The sequence below is a fragment of the Macaca fascicularis genome, chromosome 10, assembly GCF_037993035.2.
Source record: "Macaca fascicularis isolate 582-1 chromosome 10, T2T-MFA8v1.1".
NCBI lineage: Eukaryota > Metazoa > Chordata > Mammalia > Primates > Cercopithecidae > Macaca > Macaca fascicularis.
Window position 1 is genome coordinate 217,289 of NC_088384.1, and position 19,636 is coordinate 236,924.

General features: G+C 50.2%; 1 protein-coding gene and 1 long non-coding RNA gene across 43 annotated transcripts in view; one reads left to right on the forward strand and one right to left on the reverse strand.

Annotated features, from left to right (window-relative positions):
• Window positions 1-19,636, reverse strand: part of LOC135965229 (disco-interacting protein 2 homolog C-like) — a 279,948-nt gene that overhangs the window by 124,595 nt on the left and 135,717 nt on the right. The window lies entirely within an intron of this gene.
• Window positions 3,732-5,889, forward strand: LOC141407807 (uncharacterized). Its single transcript, XR_012418490.1, has 2 exons — window positions 3,732-3,861; window positions 4,615-5,889. It is a non-coding gene; the product is annotated as an uncharacterized lncRNA (long non-coding RNA).

Below are 19,636 nucleotides of genomic sequence, written 5' to 3' on the forward strand. Positions count from 1 at the left end.
TGTGAGGGCGCTGCATGACTATGTACCTCAGAGGGGTCCCCGGGCAGCTGCTCTCTCTCTCTCCAAAGGATGAACTGGATCCTGACCACACCCAGATTGTGCTGGCCTCCAAGCCGAGCGCCAACATCTCACATCCAAAGGGATGCACTGATGTCTGCTGCACGTGGAGCCCAAGTCCCTCGCAGAGCTCAGGACGAACCCAGTGTCCAGGCCTGGGGCCATCACCAGCCAGGAGAGGTGTCCGGGGCACTTCCCAGCGATGGCCACAAGAAGAAACAACTCAGGACAAAGCCAGTGTCCAGGCCCAGGGCCGTCACCAGCCAGGAGAGGCGTCCGGGGCATTTCCCAGCGATGGCCATGGGAAGTAACAACTCAGGCCCATCAGGGCTTCCTCACTATGCGGGTGTTAGAAGTAGAGACAGAGGTCCAGGTCTAGTGGCACAAACAGCGACGGATCCATGGAAATGCGGGCGTGGCCCCTCCATCCCAACAGCCTGCATGGCTACTCCATTCTGCTCCCATCACACACATCCCCACACAGCCAAGCCCCTTCTCCTTTCCCCCACTGGATTCATCAAATCAAACCTCGCTGTCCTTGGAAAATGTACTATTAATTTACTTACTGCTCAGTAAAAAAGCACACTTCCAGTTAACATGACACCCCCGCTACGATAGAACAGCCTTAATTCAGACATGACGCAGAGGAACAGAGGGAGGAGGGGTCGAGGGCCATCCTGGAAACGGCAGCTGTTTTCTGGGGAAAGTCTCCCTCCCACCCGAGCCCGACACTCGAGCCGCACTATCCCCATGGTGTCTGAAAACTCCATGAAGACAGGGTCACTCTGACCCCTTCACACCCACAACGCCAAAGAGGAGCAGGTGTTCAGGAAAAGTCTCCTGCTAGTGCTGAAGACAGGAATAATCCCTCGTGGTGCCCAGAATGTCAGGAGAAAACAAGGCACCATGTGGACGCCTTCCAGGTGAATTCTGGAATGACTCTGCCGAATGCCAGTCATCCTTTTACAGAACAAAACCAATACCGGAAAACATGTGTCGCCAGCAGAGAGATGGTCCTTTTGACGGCTTACAAACACACCTACGTTACGCTGAATTTATCTCAAGCCACCCTCTCTGTGCTAATGTAAAAAGTCTCCTTTATTAACCAGTAGCCTTTTTCATCTGGTGCTTTATTAACAAGCAAGACGGTCCTGTAACACTCAGGCATTGTTGAAAACGTCAAATGGAAGCCTAGAATCCTCTTCCGTGCAGCTTCACTGCAAAGTATTTTGACGTGAGCCAAATCATGCTATTCCTACATCTCCACAGGAAACTCAAGGCTTCATCAAGGAAACGCAGCATCATTTCTGCTAGTTACAGAAATTGGTGGGGTGGGCATGGGGTTGAGGGAACATTACATAGAAAGCACAACGCGATAATCACCTGCCTGAGAGCCACACTGGCCGGCAAGCCCCGGTCGGCTCGGTCTCTACACAGTCACAGACGTGAGGCCTGGAGGGCAGACACCTGGCACTGCTGACTACCCCAAGGTCGTGGCCTCTGCCCCTTCTCTGCTGCTCATCAGCTCCAAGCTTCTGGCAACACCGCCTGCTGCCCCCACTGCCTCATCGACTCTTCGTGAAAAGCAAATGTTGCCAGGATAGCTTATGAGTACATTTGCCAGGAAAGCAGCTCCGATTGATGCTGAAACCCCGTTCTCACACCCCTGGCAGCTCCCTTGCCCCCGATGTGCACATGCTTGCAGCTCTGACCTTGCTCAGTGTCCACACAGGCTCTGTCCACTGGAGAGCCAAAGGCAGACTCAATGTTGAGTCAGAAATACACAAAGAGGGTGACGGTTACAAACTGCCTGCCTGCCCCTCAAAACACAGGTTGAAATCCTCAGCCTCAATGTGATGCTGTCAGGTGGTCTTTGGGAGGTAATGAGTTCCCGAGGCTGGAGACGACCCTTGAATGGGATGTGTGCCTCAGAAAGGGGCCCAGCAAATCCCTCACCCTCCCATTGTGTCAGGGCCAGAGAGAAGGTGTGTGCCAACCAGGAAAGAGCCCACACCAGAATTCACCCGTGCGGCACCCTGATCCTGCCTTCCAGCCGCTAGAACTGTGAGAAACAAATTCCTGTTGTTCATAAGCCGCTCAGTCAATGGTGTTTCGTTACAGCAGCCTGAGCTGCCTGAGATGACGATGCTCACCGCCCTACAGAAACGGCTACTCCCCTCTCCCAGAAAGAGGGGTTTAATTAAAATCCCTGTCTCTCCTCGCGGCCACCACAGATCTCACTCCCCCACCCTGTAAGCCAGCAATTGTTAGGATTAAAGGAAAATGAGGATCGTTTTAGACCAGCCCCTCCATATCGGTCTGAAGCCTGTAACTTTGCCCACTTCCACGGTGGCCGTGTCACTGCATTGCCCATGTCAGCTCTGTGTCTGCACTGGGTCCCAGGCTCTGCACAGACTCCTCTAGCTGCCCATCAGCACAGCCATTTCCCCTTCTGCTTTGCAGGTTGTCCTTCAATATCCAACCCCCACCCCTCTGCAACCCAAGGCCTTCCGATCCAGGCATTCGGGGTGGGCTCAGCCATGTACTGCCGTCCTTGACTCAAGTAAACCAGGCCCAAGGCGTTGGCACCAATGATCTACTGGCTGTGGGGTCTGCACAGCTACTAGCTGCCCCAGCCACACCAGGGCCCGGGAGGGGAGGCAGAGGAACCTGTGAAGTTGCCAACAGCCATATGGGAACAGGGGCCCCTGGGATGAGGAGGATGCCATGGAAGGAAATTCAGAGAAAGAAAGAGCCCCAAGGCTGGACGGGTCATGCCCAAAGCCTACACTGCTGAATTTTCCAGGTTTCTGAACTCAATCGCTGACCCACACAGCACATGTTTCCTGAGTGCTGACCCCGCGTGGCATTGGATACGGCAATAAAGTAGGACCCGCACCTCCCCCTTCCCCGACACATACACAGGGCCTCCGTCCTGGCGGGAATTCAGGCCTGGGGGCCCAGTTGGCACCGCGAGCCAGGGAAGGGGGCCATTTCAGACGGATAGTGGGTGCAGCCTTGCCAAAGCCCAGCAGTCACCTGCACTGCCACAGCCAGGCTGAGTCCAGATCAGCCGCACAGAAACCTGACCCTCTCAAGGGCACGCCTGAGCTCATTAGGGACAGACACCGTCTCCTGCTGATCTCCAACACTTTCTCTGCATGTCTAGTTACATACGGACGACGCAGTCTCGGAAGCACAGCTGTGACTCTGGAGACAGATCCCAGGCCTCCCCCTGCTCCTCTCCGTGGTGCCATTGATGGGGAGGGGCCGGCATGGCCGCGAGGTCCCATACCCACAGCCACCCTGCCACGGAGACGCAGGCCTTCGACGATTATTTCTGCCAAAGAACCCTGCTGCGTCTTGGAGCACACCATGGTGGGCGGGAAGCTCCACCCGGAGAAACAGCGATGCTTCTCCCCAGAGCCAACGGAGGGCACCCCCCACCCTGCATTCAGCAGATTACTTACATTCTGGAAAACATCTGGGTTAATGGGGAACAGTAAAATGAAAAGGACACACTAGAAAGGTTAGAAGGCTGTGTGAAGTCTCAGGAGGTCCAAAGGTTTCTTAACCAAGACTGCTGCGGTCAACGAGCTTACAGGGAAAGTTTCCACACGGGCCTTCAACAAGCAACGCTCAGCAGGGAGGAGCCACGTTCTGGGCAGAACCTCAGAACAAGAACATCGGACACCACAAAGTCACATCAGAGCCAACAGCAACTGAAATACAGCGCTCTCCTAAGATGTGTGCGTCACCTGCAGAAAGTCACCACACATTAAGATGGAGGAAGAAAAGGATAAGGTTAGAAACAAATTTGAAGTAATTTCTGCATACGTAAAATTTCTACATCCACTGGTTTTCTTTCTGGGAGTAACAACTTTTACATGAGACGCACATCCCCGTTGGAAGGAGTTTGGGTTTTCCGTGGGCAGAGTCAAGGGCTCTCCAAGAAATGTGAACCTTTTCTCACTCACTGAGCCGCGTGCCCTGAGGCCGTCCTGGCCTGTCTGAGCCCCTCCCTGGCTCTGCCTCCAGCCAGCTCCTTCCAGCACTCACCCCGCTGCTCCCAGAGCCTGCACTGGCCCAGGATCTCCTCTTCTGCTGCTGTCAATCTTCCACTTTAGGGTAAATAAGTTGGAAACTAGAAAGTTATAAGACCCCTTAGCTTTTTAAAAATTTGTCTTCTCAGAAAACAATACGAATTCTACTTCCATGGTTTAATATGTTGCCCCCATCTGCATGTTCATGGATATGTGTTTTTATATATTTTTTAATCAGTACTTATAAAAGCACGCACTGTTGCTACATTCAGTTCAATTACATTTGATGTAAGAAGTTTTAATTTCAGTGAATTCAGGCACTCAAAATTTAAGCCCTCTGACATCTATTAATCAAATGGGAAAATGACAGGTAGATATTACAAAAATCAAGAGAAGTGTTTAATGTAAATCCTGCACTTTCAAATATTTCCACAAATGTAATGTATACATTAGTACATAACCTTGAGCATTTTCACAACTCTTTGCACTCAAATTCCATTCTTAACTTTTATAGATAAATCGACATCCGTATGTGATTTTAAGCAGCTCAAACATCAGCTCTTAAAAACAATCAGAAATGTTGCGGGCAAATCCCACCGAGCAGCAAATAACGGAACTGTACCCAACAACCCAGGTATCTCCCCTGAGGCATCTGGAACTTGAGCATTACAAGCAGCCTTTGGTTTCTGAGGCACCCGAGAGTGGGGACTCCCAACTCCCCAAGTCTAAGAAGGCCTCAGCGATAAGGAAAACTGGTCAAAAAGTCATCCCTGCCGGCTCCCTGCGCCACGGGCTCCTCCCTGCCTGCCCTCAGCCACGTGCTTACAAGATCTCACTTCCTCTCTGTCCCGCAAAGCCTGACTCCTGATTCCAGCCCTGCCGCTTACCGGGATGTGGCCATGGACGTCAACTGCACCTGTAAGGGGAGAAGCTGGTCAGGATACAGGATCCTGGCCATCCTGGCAGTGCCCAAGCTGATACTGTAACTTTGTAGTGAGTTACTTAATGCAAAGGTTTAACTTTGAAAAATTTAGATACGTGTATTCTAAAAGGGAAATTCTGAACGTAGAACACAGGCCACACCCTCACACTGATGTTGTCTGGCCAGCACTTTTTTGTTTGCCTTTTCAATAGACGTTTTTAAAAGCAGTTTTCGGTTCATAGCAAAATCAAGAGGAAAGTACAGAGAGTCCTCACATATCCTTTCCCAGCACAGGCACAGCCTCCATCATTCTCCTGCCCTCACCAGACCAGCATGTCTGTACGACCGACAGACCCGCATCAACACGGCACCACCACCCACAGTCCACAGCTCACACGAGGACTCGGCCTGCTGCTGCTCACTCTGTGGGTTTCACAGACGTGGAACGGCATGGATCCCCCCATGAAAGCCCCACCTGGAGTTGCTGCCCCACCCTACACACCCCCTATGCTCCTCCCATTCATCTCTCCCCTCCCCAACCCCCTGACAGCCGCTGATTGTTTTAGTTTCCACAGCTTTGCCTTTTCCAGACTGTGCTGTGGTTGGACTCAGACAGCAGGCAGCCTTACCAGATTGGAGTCTCACTTAGCAACATGCGTTTATGATCCTTCTGTGTCTTTTCATGGCTTAGGGGTCCAGTTCTTTTTAGTGCTGAATAATATCCCAGTATCTGACATACCACAGTTTATCCATTCACCTACTGAAGGGCATCTTGGTTGCTTTCTAGTTTTGGCAATTATAAAGCTGCTGTCAATGTCTGTGTGCACATTTCCGCATGGAAGTAAACTTTCAGCTCCTCCGAGTAAACGTCCAGGACTGTGATTGCTTCTGTGGTCGGAGAGCTTAGTTCCACGGAAAACCGCCATGCTGCCTCCCACAGGAGCTGCCCCACTTCCCCCAGCGATGAGTGAGGGTCCTGATGCCCACACACCCACCAGCACGTGGTGGTGTCGGAGTTCAGGTTTTGGCCAGGCCGATGGGTGCACAGTGACGCCTCGCCCTATGACATAAGACGCGGGCCATCTTTCCACGTGTAGATTTGCCATCTGTGTATCTTCTTTGTTGGGGTATCTGTCCAGGTCTTTGGTCCATTTTTAATCAGGTTGTTCATTTTCTTGTTGAGTTTTGAGAGTTCCTTGCACGGTTTGGATAACAGCCTTTCTCAGATGAGTCTTTTACAGATGCGTTCTCCCCGTCTGTGGCCTCCCCTCTCATGCTTCTGAGACACTGTTTTTTATTTTAAAAAACACTTCAGACAAAAGATGGACCTCCCAGCCCACCACGGTTCTCAGTTTGGCCGTGGTCACCACCCTCCCAGCCATGGTTCCCACCTTTTCACGATCTGCTGGTCCTATGGGCATCAACCCATACCAAGTCCTTAACATATCTCCAATGATTGCAACGTCAAAGCCGGCAGTTTGCAGGCAGGAAGGAGCTGATGGAGGCCGGAGCAGAATGTGAAGGCCAGCGGATTCATCCCTCGGGGACTGGCAGGCCTCTCAAATATCCCCCTGGGTCACCTCCCAAATGAAGTACCTGCTTTGGCCGTGAGCAGGAAGCGGGACCTGGCCCAGATCTCAGCATATTTGACCTGGCACGGCATTTACAGGTGAGCCTCCATAACCGGAAACTCGACTCTCTGGGGAGAATGCATTTTCATTATCAAGGCTTTTAGGCTTTTAATTAAGAAACCAAAGAGCAGTGACTGGAGTGAGGATGCAGGGACTCTGGGTGACCCACACGCTCGTTTCCACCTGGCACGAAGGACCCTGGAGTGAGGGTGCAGTGCCTGCTCTGAGTCACCAGCACACTCATCATTTCTACATAAAGAACCCTGTGAGCCTGTCCCAGGACTTTTTAGCCTAGACCTAAAAATTCAGAGCTCAGGAAACCTTCATCATTTTAGGAACCTGAGGGGTGGGCCAGGAGGATCTCACAGAGTGTGGTGCTGTCTATGGGGTCAGCAAAGTACAGCTGGGGCTTCCCGCAAGCACTTCAGGGAGGCCGTGCACTGGCCCAAGGCTGGTTCCACCTCCTAACCTCGGTTCTCATGCCCAACCGTGAGGGGAGCCCCCCGCTTCAGGAGCGGTCCCTGGCTCCAGGCCCTAACGTGCATGTCCAGGCCCCTGGTAGGGCAGCTTCTACCCCAGGGAGGCTGGGACTGGAGACAGCCTGGAGCTCTAGGCAATCCTGGCAACCACATGTTTCCCGAAGTGGCTGCAGACAAACTCCTGCTTCCAAAACCTGGCACGGGCTGTGTGAGGCCTGGAACGCGGGAGGCGCGTTTCGCAGGGTCCCTGCTCACATACAAAAGCAAGGCTAAGAGCAGATAAATTATTTAATTACCCTCTCATGGTTATCAAGTCAAGTCATAGTCTCTTAGACTTATGTGTGACTAGAAGTATACACATTATGGAAGTGTATATAAATGTGAATACAGATATGCTTATTTTCCTTTTATATACCTTACATGTATGTGTATACGTGCATATGTATAAAACATGGAAGAAAAAACCATACTTAAGATTTCAAATCTCAGTCACAAAGATCTCAGAAGCAAATTATTATTCTTTAACAAAGATGTAACATTTTACATTCTTACAAACAAAATGTTCTCTATTAGCATTTTATTTTAAAAACTAAGAATGCATTGCACTCTCTCAGTTTCAATTTTTAACTCAGCTCACAAAGGTCCCTGTACAAAGACCTCCGTGCCACGGCAAGGATGGCGGTGGTCACACCTGTGTCCATTTATCCTCTCTACATCTAGCTCTTCTCCCTGAGGCAACAGCACCTCCGAAGTCACAGCCTGGCCTCCCATCTCTCCCCCGTCCCGGGCTTTTTGGCATGTTGCTCTGCTGCACACACCTCAGCAAATACTGCTGATTAGCCAGAATCGCCCAGAAATCTCTTAACCTTGATTCTGGCTGCTTTTGTAATTTGTAATATATGTACTTCTGGTGTGATTTGAGAAACATCAAATTTTAAAATTAGAGAAGATGTGGTTCTTATTCTCTCCTTTCTACTTGCAACCTTGAAAATTCAAGTAGCAGCAAGGGATTGTTGAAAGTAACTTCCACCAAATAGAACCTATTACAAAGGTACTACAGAGTGTCAAATAACCACATAGATGTAAAATAGACATGCAGACACAGATATAAAATCCAATGGTTAAACCAAATTGAGAAATGCTTGCCAGTTTGATAGGACTTCTAAAACTTGACATAAATGTTGGCTGAGGGATACAAGATGTTATGAGATGAGTGAGATGCTTGGCCTAGAACCACAGGCTCTCTCCTCTTTACAGCAGAAAATCCATAAGGAAGTCAAATCTGAAAGAACCAGGTACCATTGAATGGCACACTCAGCCATCCTTCCCCATTCCTGGGCCAGGTGCGGTGAGTGCAGCCAGTCGTTCACCAACATCCATCATCCATCCTCCAGGCCATGGCTACACTTTACTCCCAGGCTCCCTGCCATTATGTAACTTAGGTAAATCACGGCCACTCTCACCTTAAGCCTCCCCTGCCAGCATGGCAATCACCCAGTCCCAACCACAGCAAGGACAGCCATGTCCCTGGGAATGCAGAGCAGGGGTCGGGAAGAAACCTGGATCTCTGAATACCTCATGGAGCAGTCACCAGCCTGGAACATCCTCCCTGACGGCTTTGCAAGAGAGAAGAACTCCTTGGTTCCTCAAGCTACAATACTGCAGAGTCTCAGGTCACAGCATCCTTACCTACCCTCGTCAGGAACCGTTCATGCTCATCAAGATATGAGAACAAAACTGCAGTGGCACAGTCACACTCGACACAGACCACCTGCTGCTCACATTCATCGTATTAACACCAAAAGGCCACCTTGGTGGATATCCTGGATGTGGACACTTGGCGGCTTTTTGCTGGAGACGCGCTTTGTGCATTTATCGCACGACCATCTTGGCCTCAGGAGGGGCTGTGCAGATGGCAGCTGTGCACGTCACAGGGAGTCTCACTTGCTGGACTCTCAGCCAGCTCCCACTATCAGTGCCCGCAGAGTCCTCTCCTCCGGGAGCACGTGCTTGGACGCCACAGTGGCCTGTGGATCCACACAACAGCACTGTGTGCCCCAGGAGCTTAGAAAGTACCACTGCATCAATGCCTCCACAGGTGAGGCCGGGGGCAGAAGCCAACCTCAAGCAGTTACGGTCCTCCGTGGGGCTGGCGTCCAGGCAGGAAGGCGGCTCAGCGGCTCTCCTCTCACTGTGAAACTTCCTAGGTCCCCACATGAACAGAACCCTAAATAACACGCAACAAACAACAGGAACGAGAACACGACCAACAGCTTCTGAGATGAGCAAGCTGGCTGATCATGAGACACCTGATGGGGACGGTGCCAGAGCCCCTCCCGGTAACCTGTGAGGACAGCGCTGCCAGCATCTCCCTAAAACCAGCCCAAGTCAAGTTAGACTTGAGGCTTTCCAGGAGTGGGTAGATCCATTCAATCCCACAGTCTGAACCTTCCAGGCCGTGTCTCATGGCCCTCATCTCACATATGGGAACCCGGACGCTGCACCATAAACGCAGCCCCAAGCCCTCGTTCCTTCTTCAACACCACACACCAGTACAGTGAACACTTAGGATCTGGGCATTCACGTAAAATACTGCTTAACTAAAACTTCTGATTTAGAATATGTTTAATTCCTACTCACAGAGCTGAAAGTGTTTTGTCATAGAAGGCGGTAGCTGTAACTAAGCATGAGAGAAGAAGGGATCAGAGTGGTGCCAAGTATTAAATATTCCTCTAAATCTATTCACCAGGTTGCCATGCTATTGTCACCTGCTTCATTTTCTGTCCTTAAAAGACATAATAGTTACTTTTCAAAATAGACAACCTGTTTTACTGATGCTTAGCTATAAAGTAGCGAGCTATGTATCCAAAAGGGAGATATGGGGAAACAGAAAATGTCCACAAGCGATCGGGTGGGGAGGGGCGCAGTTGCAGCAGCACCTGGCTCTGTTGCGTTGTGAGACAGCCACGTGGGATGGACAGCTCACTTAGCCACTGAAATTATATCATCTAAGATTTTGTTGCAGTTACTTTGACAAATTCTCCCTCCTGCTATGAAGAGTAAGGTTTGAGGGGTTTTTTTGTGTTTTTTTTTTTTGACTTGGAGTCTCGCTATGTCACCCAGGCCGGAGTGCAGTATTACAATCATGGCTCATCGCGGCCTTGACCTTCTGGCTCAAGCAATCCTCCCGCCTCAGCCTTCCAAGCAGCTGGGACCCAAAGGCGAGTTTGATTTCTTTGCTAACGAATTCCTAATTCACCTCGCAGTGGGCCTGTCAAGGCCATATGCCCGGACATCCACCTTGCCGACCGTCCATGTGGTCTCTAAGGTGGATGCACTCCGGTTGCCTGGGCTCTGCACGCGATACTGAGTCTCCAAGTCTGCCGCTGTATAAGGGACTGACAGCCCCAAGCGTCTCGACGCACCACCTTGAGCCGAGCTTTATTCCACAGGGCGACTCTGCTTCCCGTGATGAGATGCAGCACGTGAGCACAGATCAAAGGGTATCAGCAACTAACCCATTCCCCTGGTACTAAGCAGAGGACCAAGAGTTTAGTTCCTTACTTATTTACTACGGGCTTGATTCAAAGCAGCTTTCTGGGATCCTGGGGACAAACATCTCCAACTGGTGAGAATTCTGGCTTTAGTAACAGAAGAATCACCTAATGCCCATTTTGTAACTGCTGTTCTCATCAGAACTTGAAGCCAAAGCGAAAAATAAAAGGGGAGGCTAAGATCGTGACACCCCAGTTTGCACAAGGCCAACCAGCCTGCTTGAGGGGGTGAAAGGAGTGGGATTTTTAAACTGCTGAGTTTTAAAAACATGGCGGTAGGCTGGGTGCACTGGCTCACGTCTATAAGCCCAGCACTTTGGGAGGCCGAGGTGGGAGGATTGCTTGAGGCCAGGAGTTCAAGACTGGCTTGAGTAACACAGCAATACCCTATATCTCTTGAAAAAGAAAAAAAAGGTTATTAAAATAGTAATAAAAAGTTTAATGCAATAAATTACTATATCAACACGGCACCCCCAGCTGTCAGACGAGGTACAATCTCTGTGGCTATGATGAGATCTGGAGAGAAATGTAACTGGCATCATAGGGAAGGTCAACCCCAAAGCCCCACGGCACTACTCCTGTACAGTGTGTTAACCAGCATGAAGTCTCCTCCACAATCAGAAGCCTGGTTTAGAGGAACGCTGTCCACGGGACCTGGGTGGACTCCAGACGCTGGCTGACCAGACAAACCCCCCGCCCCGGGACCCTGCCGGCAGCCCTAACTGGACAGAATGACCTCGTGAATGTCCTTTCCCGCCACAAGCTGCAGACCCTGAGCCAGTCCTGGCTGTGACTGAGGCTGCGCATAAACGTCTGCGCCCAACAGCTCACCTTTGTACATGACACGCCCAGTCCACCTCATTTCAAATGTTACGCTCGCCCCAAGGCGAACATGGATGTTACAGGTTAACTCACTGCATGTGTGCTAGACTTTCCCTGTAAGTGTTCAGACATTGCACGAACCGGATGAACAAACCCCACTTTCCCTGTAAACGTTCACACATTCCTTGAGCCCGATGAACACACACAGCCAACAAACCCCGGAACGTGTAACGCCGCGGCCTCCTCCCCTCCTGAGGGGCGTGTGCTTACAGCTCCCCCAAGACCACATTTCCCAAAGCACAGAGTGTTACTCTGAAAATAAAACCTCCTTTTTCCTTCCTCTGTACATCTCGTGGTCGTGTTAACAACTATTGCTACAAATGCAGAGAAATGGGGTATCATCCGTGCTGGTCACCGAATTCCTAGCACCAAAGCTTCAGGGCCCCCCAGTCTGAAGGAAGCTTCTATCACCCTAAAGCCAACTCTGGAGACGAAGGCCGAGCTGGGGAAAGGCTGTGTCACCGCAAATCCACACCACGGGGCCCTCTGCAGTTGTGTGTAAGGAACTCTTGGCCTGTCCTGGGGTTTGGGGAAATCAGGATGCAAGCAGATACCGTACGCTCTGCCATGGGACCGTGAAGTCTGCGGAACCTCAGAGGAACACGGAGACAAACGGTGGCACGATTCTCACAGGCCGAGCCTCGATGGGCGCCCGTGTCAAGAACACAGACACGCTGGGAGGGACAGCCGATGCAGTCAACGCCTGCAGCCCCAGCACACGGCAGCGTCTGAGTGTGGGGGTCTCTGGCCAGGCTCCACCACAATTGCCATATTCTGTGGCAAAATTTTAAAAATAGGTTTTAACTAGTTATAACTCTAACTTGTTTTACACATAAACAGAACACAGGGTACCAACAGGCTCCAAAATACTTCACCTAGAACCAAGTCTAGAATGCAGATGGATGCTGCTCCGAGTGTGACGAGTCCCCTTGTCGTGTCATAAATCCTAGATCTAGGTGACTAAGTGCTCGTCCTAAACCAGACAGCACCCTGAGGCTCTGAGGGCACCCTCTGTCCCCAGGCCAGTCCATCAGCCCCGGCAGAAGCTTCTAGAGTAAGAGCCTGTGGATTTGTATTGGACGGATGCAAACCAGGCAAAGTCACAGGGGCTCGTTCTGGAAGCCCATCCGTTTACCCACTCATGCCGTGGAGAGCCGTTCCCCCAACTCCACACCCGCAGTCATGCTGAACCACAGCAACTGGCTTTTAGGCCTTCAAGCCACTCCTTCTCACCGCTGGACAGACCCTTCTCACACCGTGAGGCCCAGAGTAGCCTTAACAGGTGGTCCCAGCAGAACTGGCCACTGCATGAATTGATACTTTGTGTGTGGGGGGGTGGTTGTTCTTCTGTCACTCAGGCACAGTGCACCATAAGTACAGTGGTGCTATCATGGTTCACTGCAGCCTCAACCTGCCAGGCTTGGGTGAACCTCCAGCCTCAGCTTCCCAGTAGCTGGGCCCACAGGTATACATCACCACTCCTATTTAATTTTTTGTAGAGTCAAGGTCTTGCTATGTTCCCCAGGCTGGTCTCGAATTCCTGGGCTCAAAAGTGAACTGTCCACCTCAGCCTCCCAAGGTGCTGGGATGACAGGTGTGAGCCACTATGCCCAGCCTAGAATTGGTTTTTCTTAAACCTGAGTTTGACACATGAACCCCACTTACATAGATATCAGCACACTCAAGCTCGAGAGTTTTTCTGAATCTCGATTCTGTCCGTTCAAGGTCAATATCTAAGAAAGGGTCAGAACTGACCCTCCCTCCGTGAAGCCTAAGAGCAAATGCAGCAGTATCTCAGTGTATGAGGAGACAAAGTAAGAAGGTGGAAAATACACACTGAAATTCTAGTGCTAGAATCATAATCACCAACACTTTAAGAGACAATCTGCTTTCCAAAACATGTAGCTGCTGGATTAACTTCAAAGTCACCAGATTCCACAGGCAGTAGCTCACAGGGGCACAGCTTTCTAAGGCTGCACAGCCCGGGGCAGCGTAACAGCCTCGGGGCAAAGCAAACTAAACAAAGGCTTGGTTCTCTCAAGGAGGAATGTGCTCAAGTCCTTCCAAATAGATTCTTCTTCTAAGTAAGTTAGATACCTCCTACAATACTGTTTCGAGTGCCAGTGTGTTCAGAAACATGAAGTTGAAACTACATCTCAGGACCCCAAAATCACTACGCTAAAGCGACGTCAAGGTGAGGCAGAGCTTAGACCAAACCTGCCTCCCATGCTCTTCCGAACAGAGACAGCTACTGGGGGGAGGGGAAAAAAAAGCCACGTACCTCCCTCACAACGGATGCACAAGGAAATTCCTCATGGACAGAGGAGAGAATTCAAAGTCCCCATCTGCACACGGAGATAAATGCGGATCTGGCTGCTTCCTCTGGAAAGGTACACCAGAAACGCATTTGTCTGATCTACCTGTGACCTGGAAATCCCTCCCCGCTTGGAGCCGAGCCTCCCTTCCTGGACCGAACCAACGTACATCTCATATATATTGATGTCTCACGTCTCCCTAAAATGTGTAAGACCAAGTTGTGTCCCAAACACCTTGGACACATGTCCAGGACTTCCTGAGGCTGTTGCAGTGTGTCCTCAACCCCGCCTGAGTCTGTGTCTTTAACCTTGGGAAAATGAACTCTCTATGGGCCGAGAACCGTCTCAGAGATCCTTCTGGTTTACAGGAAGCATTCTCTCCTGCGAGTATATCAATGAAATCATGTGGAATTACAAAATGCCACTTTAGTAAAGGCCAAAGGAATTAGGATTCGATGTGCTTAAAAAACAACACAAAAATAACGTTCTATTTGTCAATGGTCCATGAAGCCCACACCCCCTTTTGCACTGAAGATGTCAAATGGGACGAGAGGCCCCTCCTGAGGATGCTACCCTCTGACCCCACTTCCCAGAGTCCAGTTTCCTGCTGCTCAGGGAACAGCAACCCCAGCTTCACGGGGCTCAGGCCTCCAAACCCAACTCCCACCCATGCTGGAGAATCACCCCAGGGACTAGCAAACTGGCAGGTGCAACTCTCACCTCATCCCCTTAAAGGGGAAAAGGCACCTTCCCGCTCCTCTTCCTGCTGGTGGGAACAGAGGCAGGAGCTGGAGGGTCAGGAGTCGGGCGGCAGAACGGAAGCAGCCTGGGTCCCTGCTAGTCAGAGTTGGCAAATGCCAACCATCCCCGACATTCACTTTGCAAATAAATCCTTCTCTTTTGTCAGGTCCCTGGTTATAAGTTTGCACCCATAACTTAAAAAGAAAAAAAAAAAAAAACCTCAGGTAAAAAATCGGTGTTTGGCTGACGGTATTTCAATTATCTTGGGGCCTTGGGTCAAATGACGGCAAAACAGGAAACTGAACGCTGTTATTCAGAAAACTACCTTCCAGCGCCGTCTACCCTCCCAGGCTGTCACCTTATGGTTGTTTGTCTGCTAGATGATTAACAATAACTGCTCTGAAAACCTAGGTGTACAGAACAGACAAGAAGTCAGCTTGGGTTGAGGGGAAGCAGGATAAGACCCCCTTCCCCGCAGGATGGTGGAAGAGGAGGAACCTTCAGCACCTGGGTTTTCAGGATGCTGGATCTCTGAGAGCATCTCTCACAGCTCAAGTACAGCCAGACCCTCCTCTGACACACCCTGTTCAGGCAAAGGTGGCACCTGCCCTAGAGACCCACAGCCCTGTGCGGGGCTCAGCTGGAGCTGAACTTTCCTCCCTTGGTAAGAGTCAGGGCCAGGGGTGGGGAGAGGAGAGAAGCAGCAGGCCTGAGGGGCACTGTGGAAACTCCATGCCGCGCTAACTCTCGTCTGATGTGCTCCGGCCAAAGCCACGCTTCTCGGAGGGAGTTTCCCTTCACACATCCGGAAATCATCAACATCTAGTCTCCCCACAGAACAGATCCTTCCCCAGGAGGCAGATGCTTGGCTGTAACACGGGGTAATGAGGGGCGCGCCTTCGTGCCCATTCTGTAGTGTTTCCTGTTACCTATTTTACCTTAAGCTACAAATGATTCCCGTTTACACGGGACACAGTGACACAGACAGCAAAACACATGAGATTCAGTGTGATCCCACACCCGTCACTGCTGACCTCAAGTGCTTTGTTCGTTTTGCTTCTAGAGTTTGTACTCTCTCCCGGGGTTCCAGGCCTGTGGATTCAACCAACCATAGATCAAGATTTTTTTTAATGTGTTTGTACTAAGCATTCAGACTTTATTATTCATTAAACAACTACTCGCCTGGCATGTGCATGGTATAGCTGTTACGAGCAACCCTGACATGACTGTCTGCAGGAGGATGTGCATATGTCATATGCAAACACGATGCCATTTTATTGCAGGGACCTGAGTGCCCACAGACCTTGGATTCCATAGGGAGTCCTGCAGCCCACCCCCATGGGCACGTGGAATGGCTATAATAGAAAATATAGAGGTTTTAACCAGTTATATACTAAATCTAATTGTTTGTTAAGAAATTAATGTGTATCACTTGTATTATTTGGAAGTCCTTCCTGGCCCAGAGACTTGACATGTTCTTATCTTTTTGTCCACGGATCTAGCCAATCCAGTAAGCTTATTGAACACAAATCAATTTTATAATTAAATTCTTACAGGAATCACACTCAATCTGTAAGCTGCTTTGGTTTTTAAAGTGAAATAACCAATAGTTTTGCCAACCAGCTATATCATAGAATAGGATAAAGCAGCCCCATGACATGCAAAAACATGGGGTTTCAAAGCTAACCAGTATAAAACACGTTACAAACCCCTAAATATGAAAACGTTTTACACCACAACAGATATTCCAGAAAAAAAACAGGATGTTCAAAAAAGCCCTTTGCAGAAAAGCACTTTCCCCTTCATTTTTCACACGGTTTCCAGAAGCTTGTGTTTGGCGATGACCATGAACCAGAAGTAGCCTCCGCTGCAACTACTGCCACCGCAACACAGAATATTAAGGCATTTAAAAAAAAGGACACAGCATATTTCCTATTGTTGAGAACAGGTAGAGTGTTATAAAAATGAGAGTGTTCTAAAGTCAACAATGTTCAAATTCTAGGTCTCCCGCAGATACTAGACGGTAACCGCCAAAGCTTATGTACTTGGCAACGTTCAAGGAGATCAAGTTCAGAGCTGTCACAATGCAGCACCATCCTCACGCGATTATCTCAGGCGGGTTTGAGGGCAAGTGCCCCCGTCACAGTGGGAAAGCTGCCCAGCCCAGCACTTCCTGAGATCACAGACCTTCACCTTCCCACATCTTCAATAGTTCCTTTACACCGGGAACCAGACAATAAAACCTAAAACACTTCCTCAAATCTCAAGACAGTCTTTAGAGCTCCTTTCCTTGCCCCTTCTCTTACTGAAAAAGCCTATTTTGTAAGCAACCTGTAGTGCTTCCCAGAGCTGGGGCGGAAGGAGAGCTGGTGTTGGGTAGACCGAGTTTCAAGCGTGGGGAGACCAGGAAGTTCTGGAGATGGATGCCGGTGATCGTGGCACCACAGTGTGAACACACTTAATGCCTCCAAACCATACACTTAAAAATAGAGTGCTATGTAATTTTACCGCAATCAACACACTGAGAAAACTCATCTATAATTACTGTCATTTCCAATATCTTGCACCCTGTAAGTTGCATTTGCTTTTGGAAATCCTCAGAGCAATCTTGAAAGACTAATACCCTAATCATCTCTGAAACGCAGGCAAAGTCGTTCAAGGGTTTGGTTATAGGAAAGTAGCTGGAAAGCAAAGCGCCCGTTAGACATGGCAGCCGTGGTAGCACAAACACATGGTAGGAAGATGGTGGTCATGCTACACACAGATGGGAAGGGTGTGGGGAGCCACAGCACCGGATACTCGGGAGGCACCTGGGCAGGAGCTGAGAATGTACCAAACGCGTTCGATCATGCAACGTTCACGGACCGTGAGTCCAGCCACCGCCACTGACATCCACTGTGGCCGGGGTGTCCTCTGCCACAGAGATACACACCCTGCCAAGGATAGTGTACAGATTAAACGTCAAAGCACAGACATGCTCAGGTCCCGCTGTTCACATAGAAGCAAACACAACACATTTCCCAGACCCCAGCAGCATGACTCTCCACTTGACTGCAACCCGGTCCCATTTATTCTCGAACCCATCTCTCCCGGACCCCACAGCATGACTCTCCACCTGACTGCACCCCATCCTGTGCATCCTTGCATCTGTGTCTCGGCCCTCACTCACTCCCTCACTTCCTCGTTGGGTCAGGAACCAAAAGTCCACTGTGTCCCTGGTGCACTGAGCTTTGTCAGGGGCCTCTGGGCCGCATGCTGGGACACGCAACTAGGAACTCCCAGTGCACACGTTGGTCTCCTGCAAGACGCTTGCCTCTTATGTGCGGGAGCCGGGAGCCGGCACCCACCCCTACAATTGACTGCACTCTTAGAAAAGTCACAGAAGGCCCCTCACCAACCCAGCAGCACCCTGAGGCTACATCCCACTTGCCTGCTGGCTCCTGAGCCTCCCACCCTGTGATGACTCGCTCCTTCAGTTCCCCACCTTGAATCCACTGGTTGCTCTCCTCATGGGCCTCTTTCCTGTCGTCTTCCTGTCATTTTCCTGTCAGCAAGCACATTTCCTGTCATTTCCCTGAAATGACATATTTCCTGTCATTTTCCTGTCAGCAAGCACATGTATCCAGCCTGACCTTGCTGATGTGCTCCAGCTGGCCCTGGACGTGAACCGCGCTGCTGCGGCTTTCCATCAGTGTGACATCTGCGAGTTACCTCCTGGGAAATGCCAGGTGATGGTAACATCAACCAAGAGGCAACGCTGAGAAGCAGAACGCATGGTGCGGTGCCCAGAACGTCACGTCCTTGAACAGACGCTCCGTGTCTTCTCCTCTTCTGCCAGAGCTTCACTGTAGGAAGGCGGCCATTCTTCCAGTGCTGCTACTTCCAACACCGGGGAAAGCAAGCTTCAGAAATGAACGGTGTCAAAGAGGCAGGACCCACCAGCGGCCGGACGACCGCAGCCCCAGCATTCCCCAGCCACCATGGCTGACAGCCCAGGCTCCAGAAATGCACAGCTTCAACCTTAGGAGAAAAAACCCTCCCAAGCCAACTATTATTTTCAACAATGGGATTGGGGAGTGGGGCGTTCTAACCCTGCCTCTATCAACAGCACAGATCATCAGATCCCAGTTCTTATAGGATTGGGGAGTGTGTGGGGGGGGGGTGGTTCTAATCCTGCCCCCCTTCATAAAAAAGAACTGGGATCTGATGATCTGTGCTAGGTCAGTACTTTGCTTCCGCCACATGCAGTCATCCTCAGCACCAGGAAAAGTCAGAAGCATTGAGTGATGATACCAATACCAACACGTGCGGTTCTGACAGCTCCGGTAACTCGCTGCACAGATACAACACAACAGCAGTGAGATCCACGGACATCAGCAGTCTTCCCAACGACTGTGTTCCTGAATCTTCTGCGTTCGGAATAACGGTCTTCTTTGCCAGGGCTGAGCCATGCTTCCCTGTTGCCTGTCCTCTGCCTGCACCAGCTTCGTGCACGTTTCCGGGCAAGTGTTTGTGCAGGTGCTATCACTTATTTCCACAGCGAGAATATACACAGACACCATACAGAAATGGGCAACCCCATTAGGAGCTGTGCAGAGAGATCTAACTCATCAGATGTGCCAAATTTCTGTTGCCATAGAAATTTAACTAAACTAACGTTGCTATGACCTCATCTCTTACTGTGCCACTAAAGATCACCCGGGTTAGAGGAGTGTGCCTCTGCATAGCATTCAGCTCACGTTTACATGTCGGTTTTCCCTGAATATGGTTATGTGAGATAGAAATCAGTAAGATGGGGTGTAACATCTAGTGTAGGATCGTTGTGTCTCCTAGGCTCACACGCTTCCTTTAAGATCCTCAGAATATGAAGTTTAACTCTGTCGACGTGAGTTACATAGTAACTTGTTTTGGATACTGTCTCTTTCACCATCTAAATATCAACACCAAAGAAGTTCTTGAGTTCCTTTTTAAATTGAAAGGAATTTACAAACCATAAAAGCCCCAATATTAAA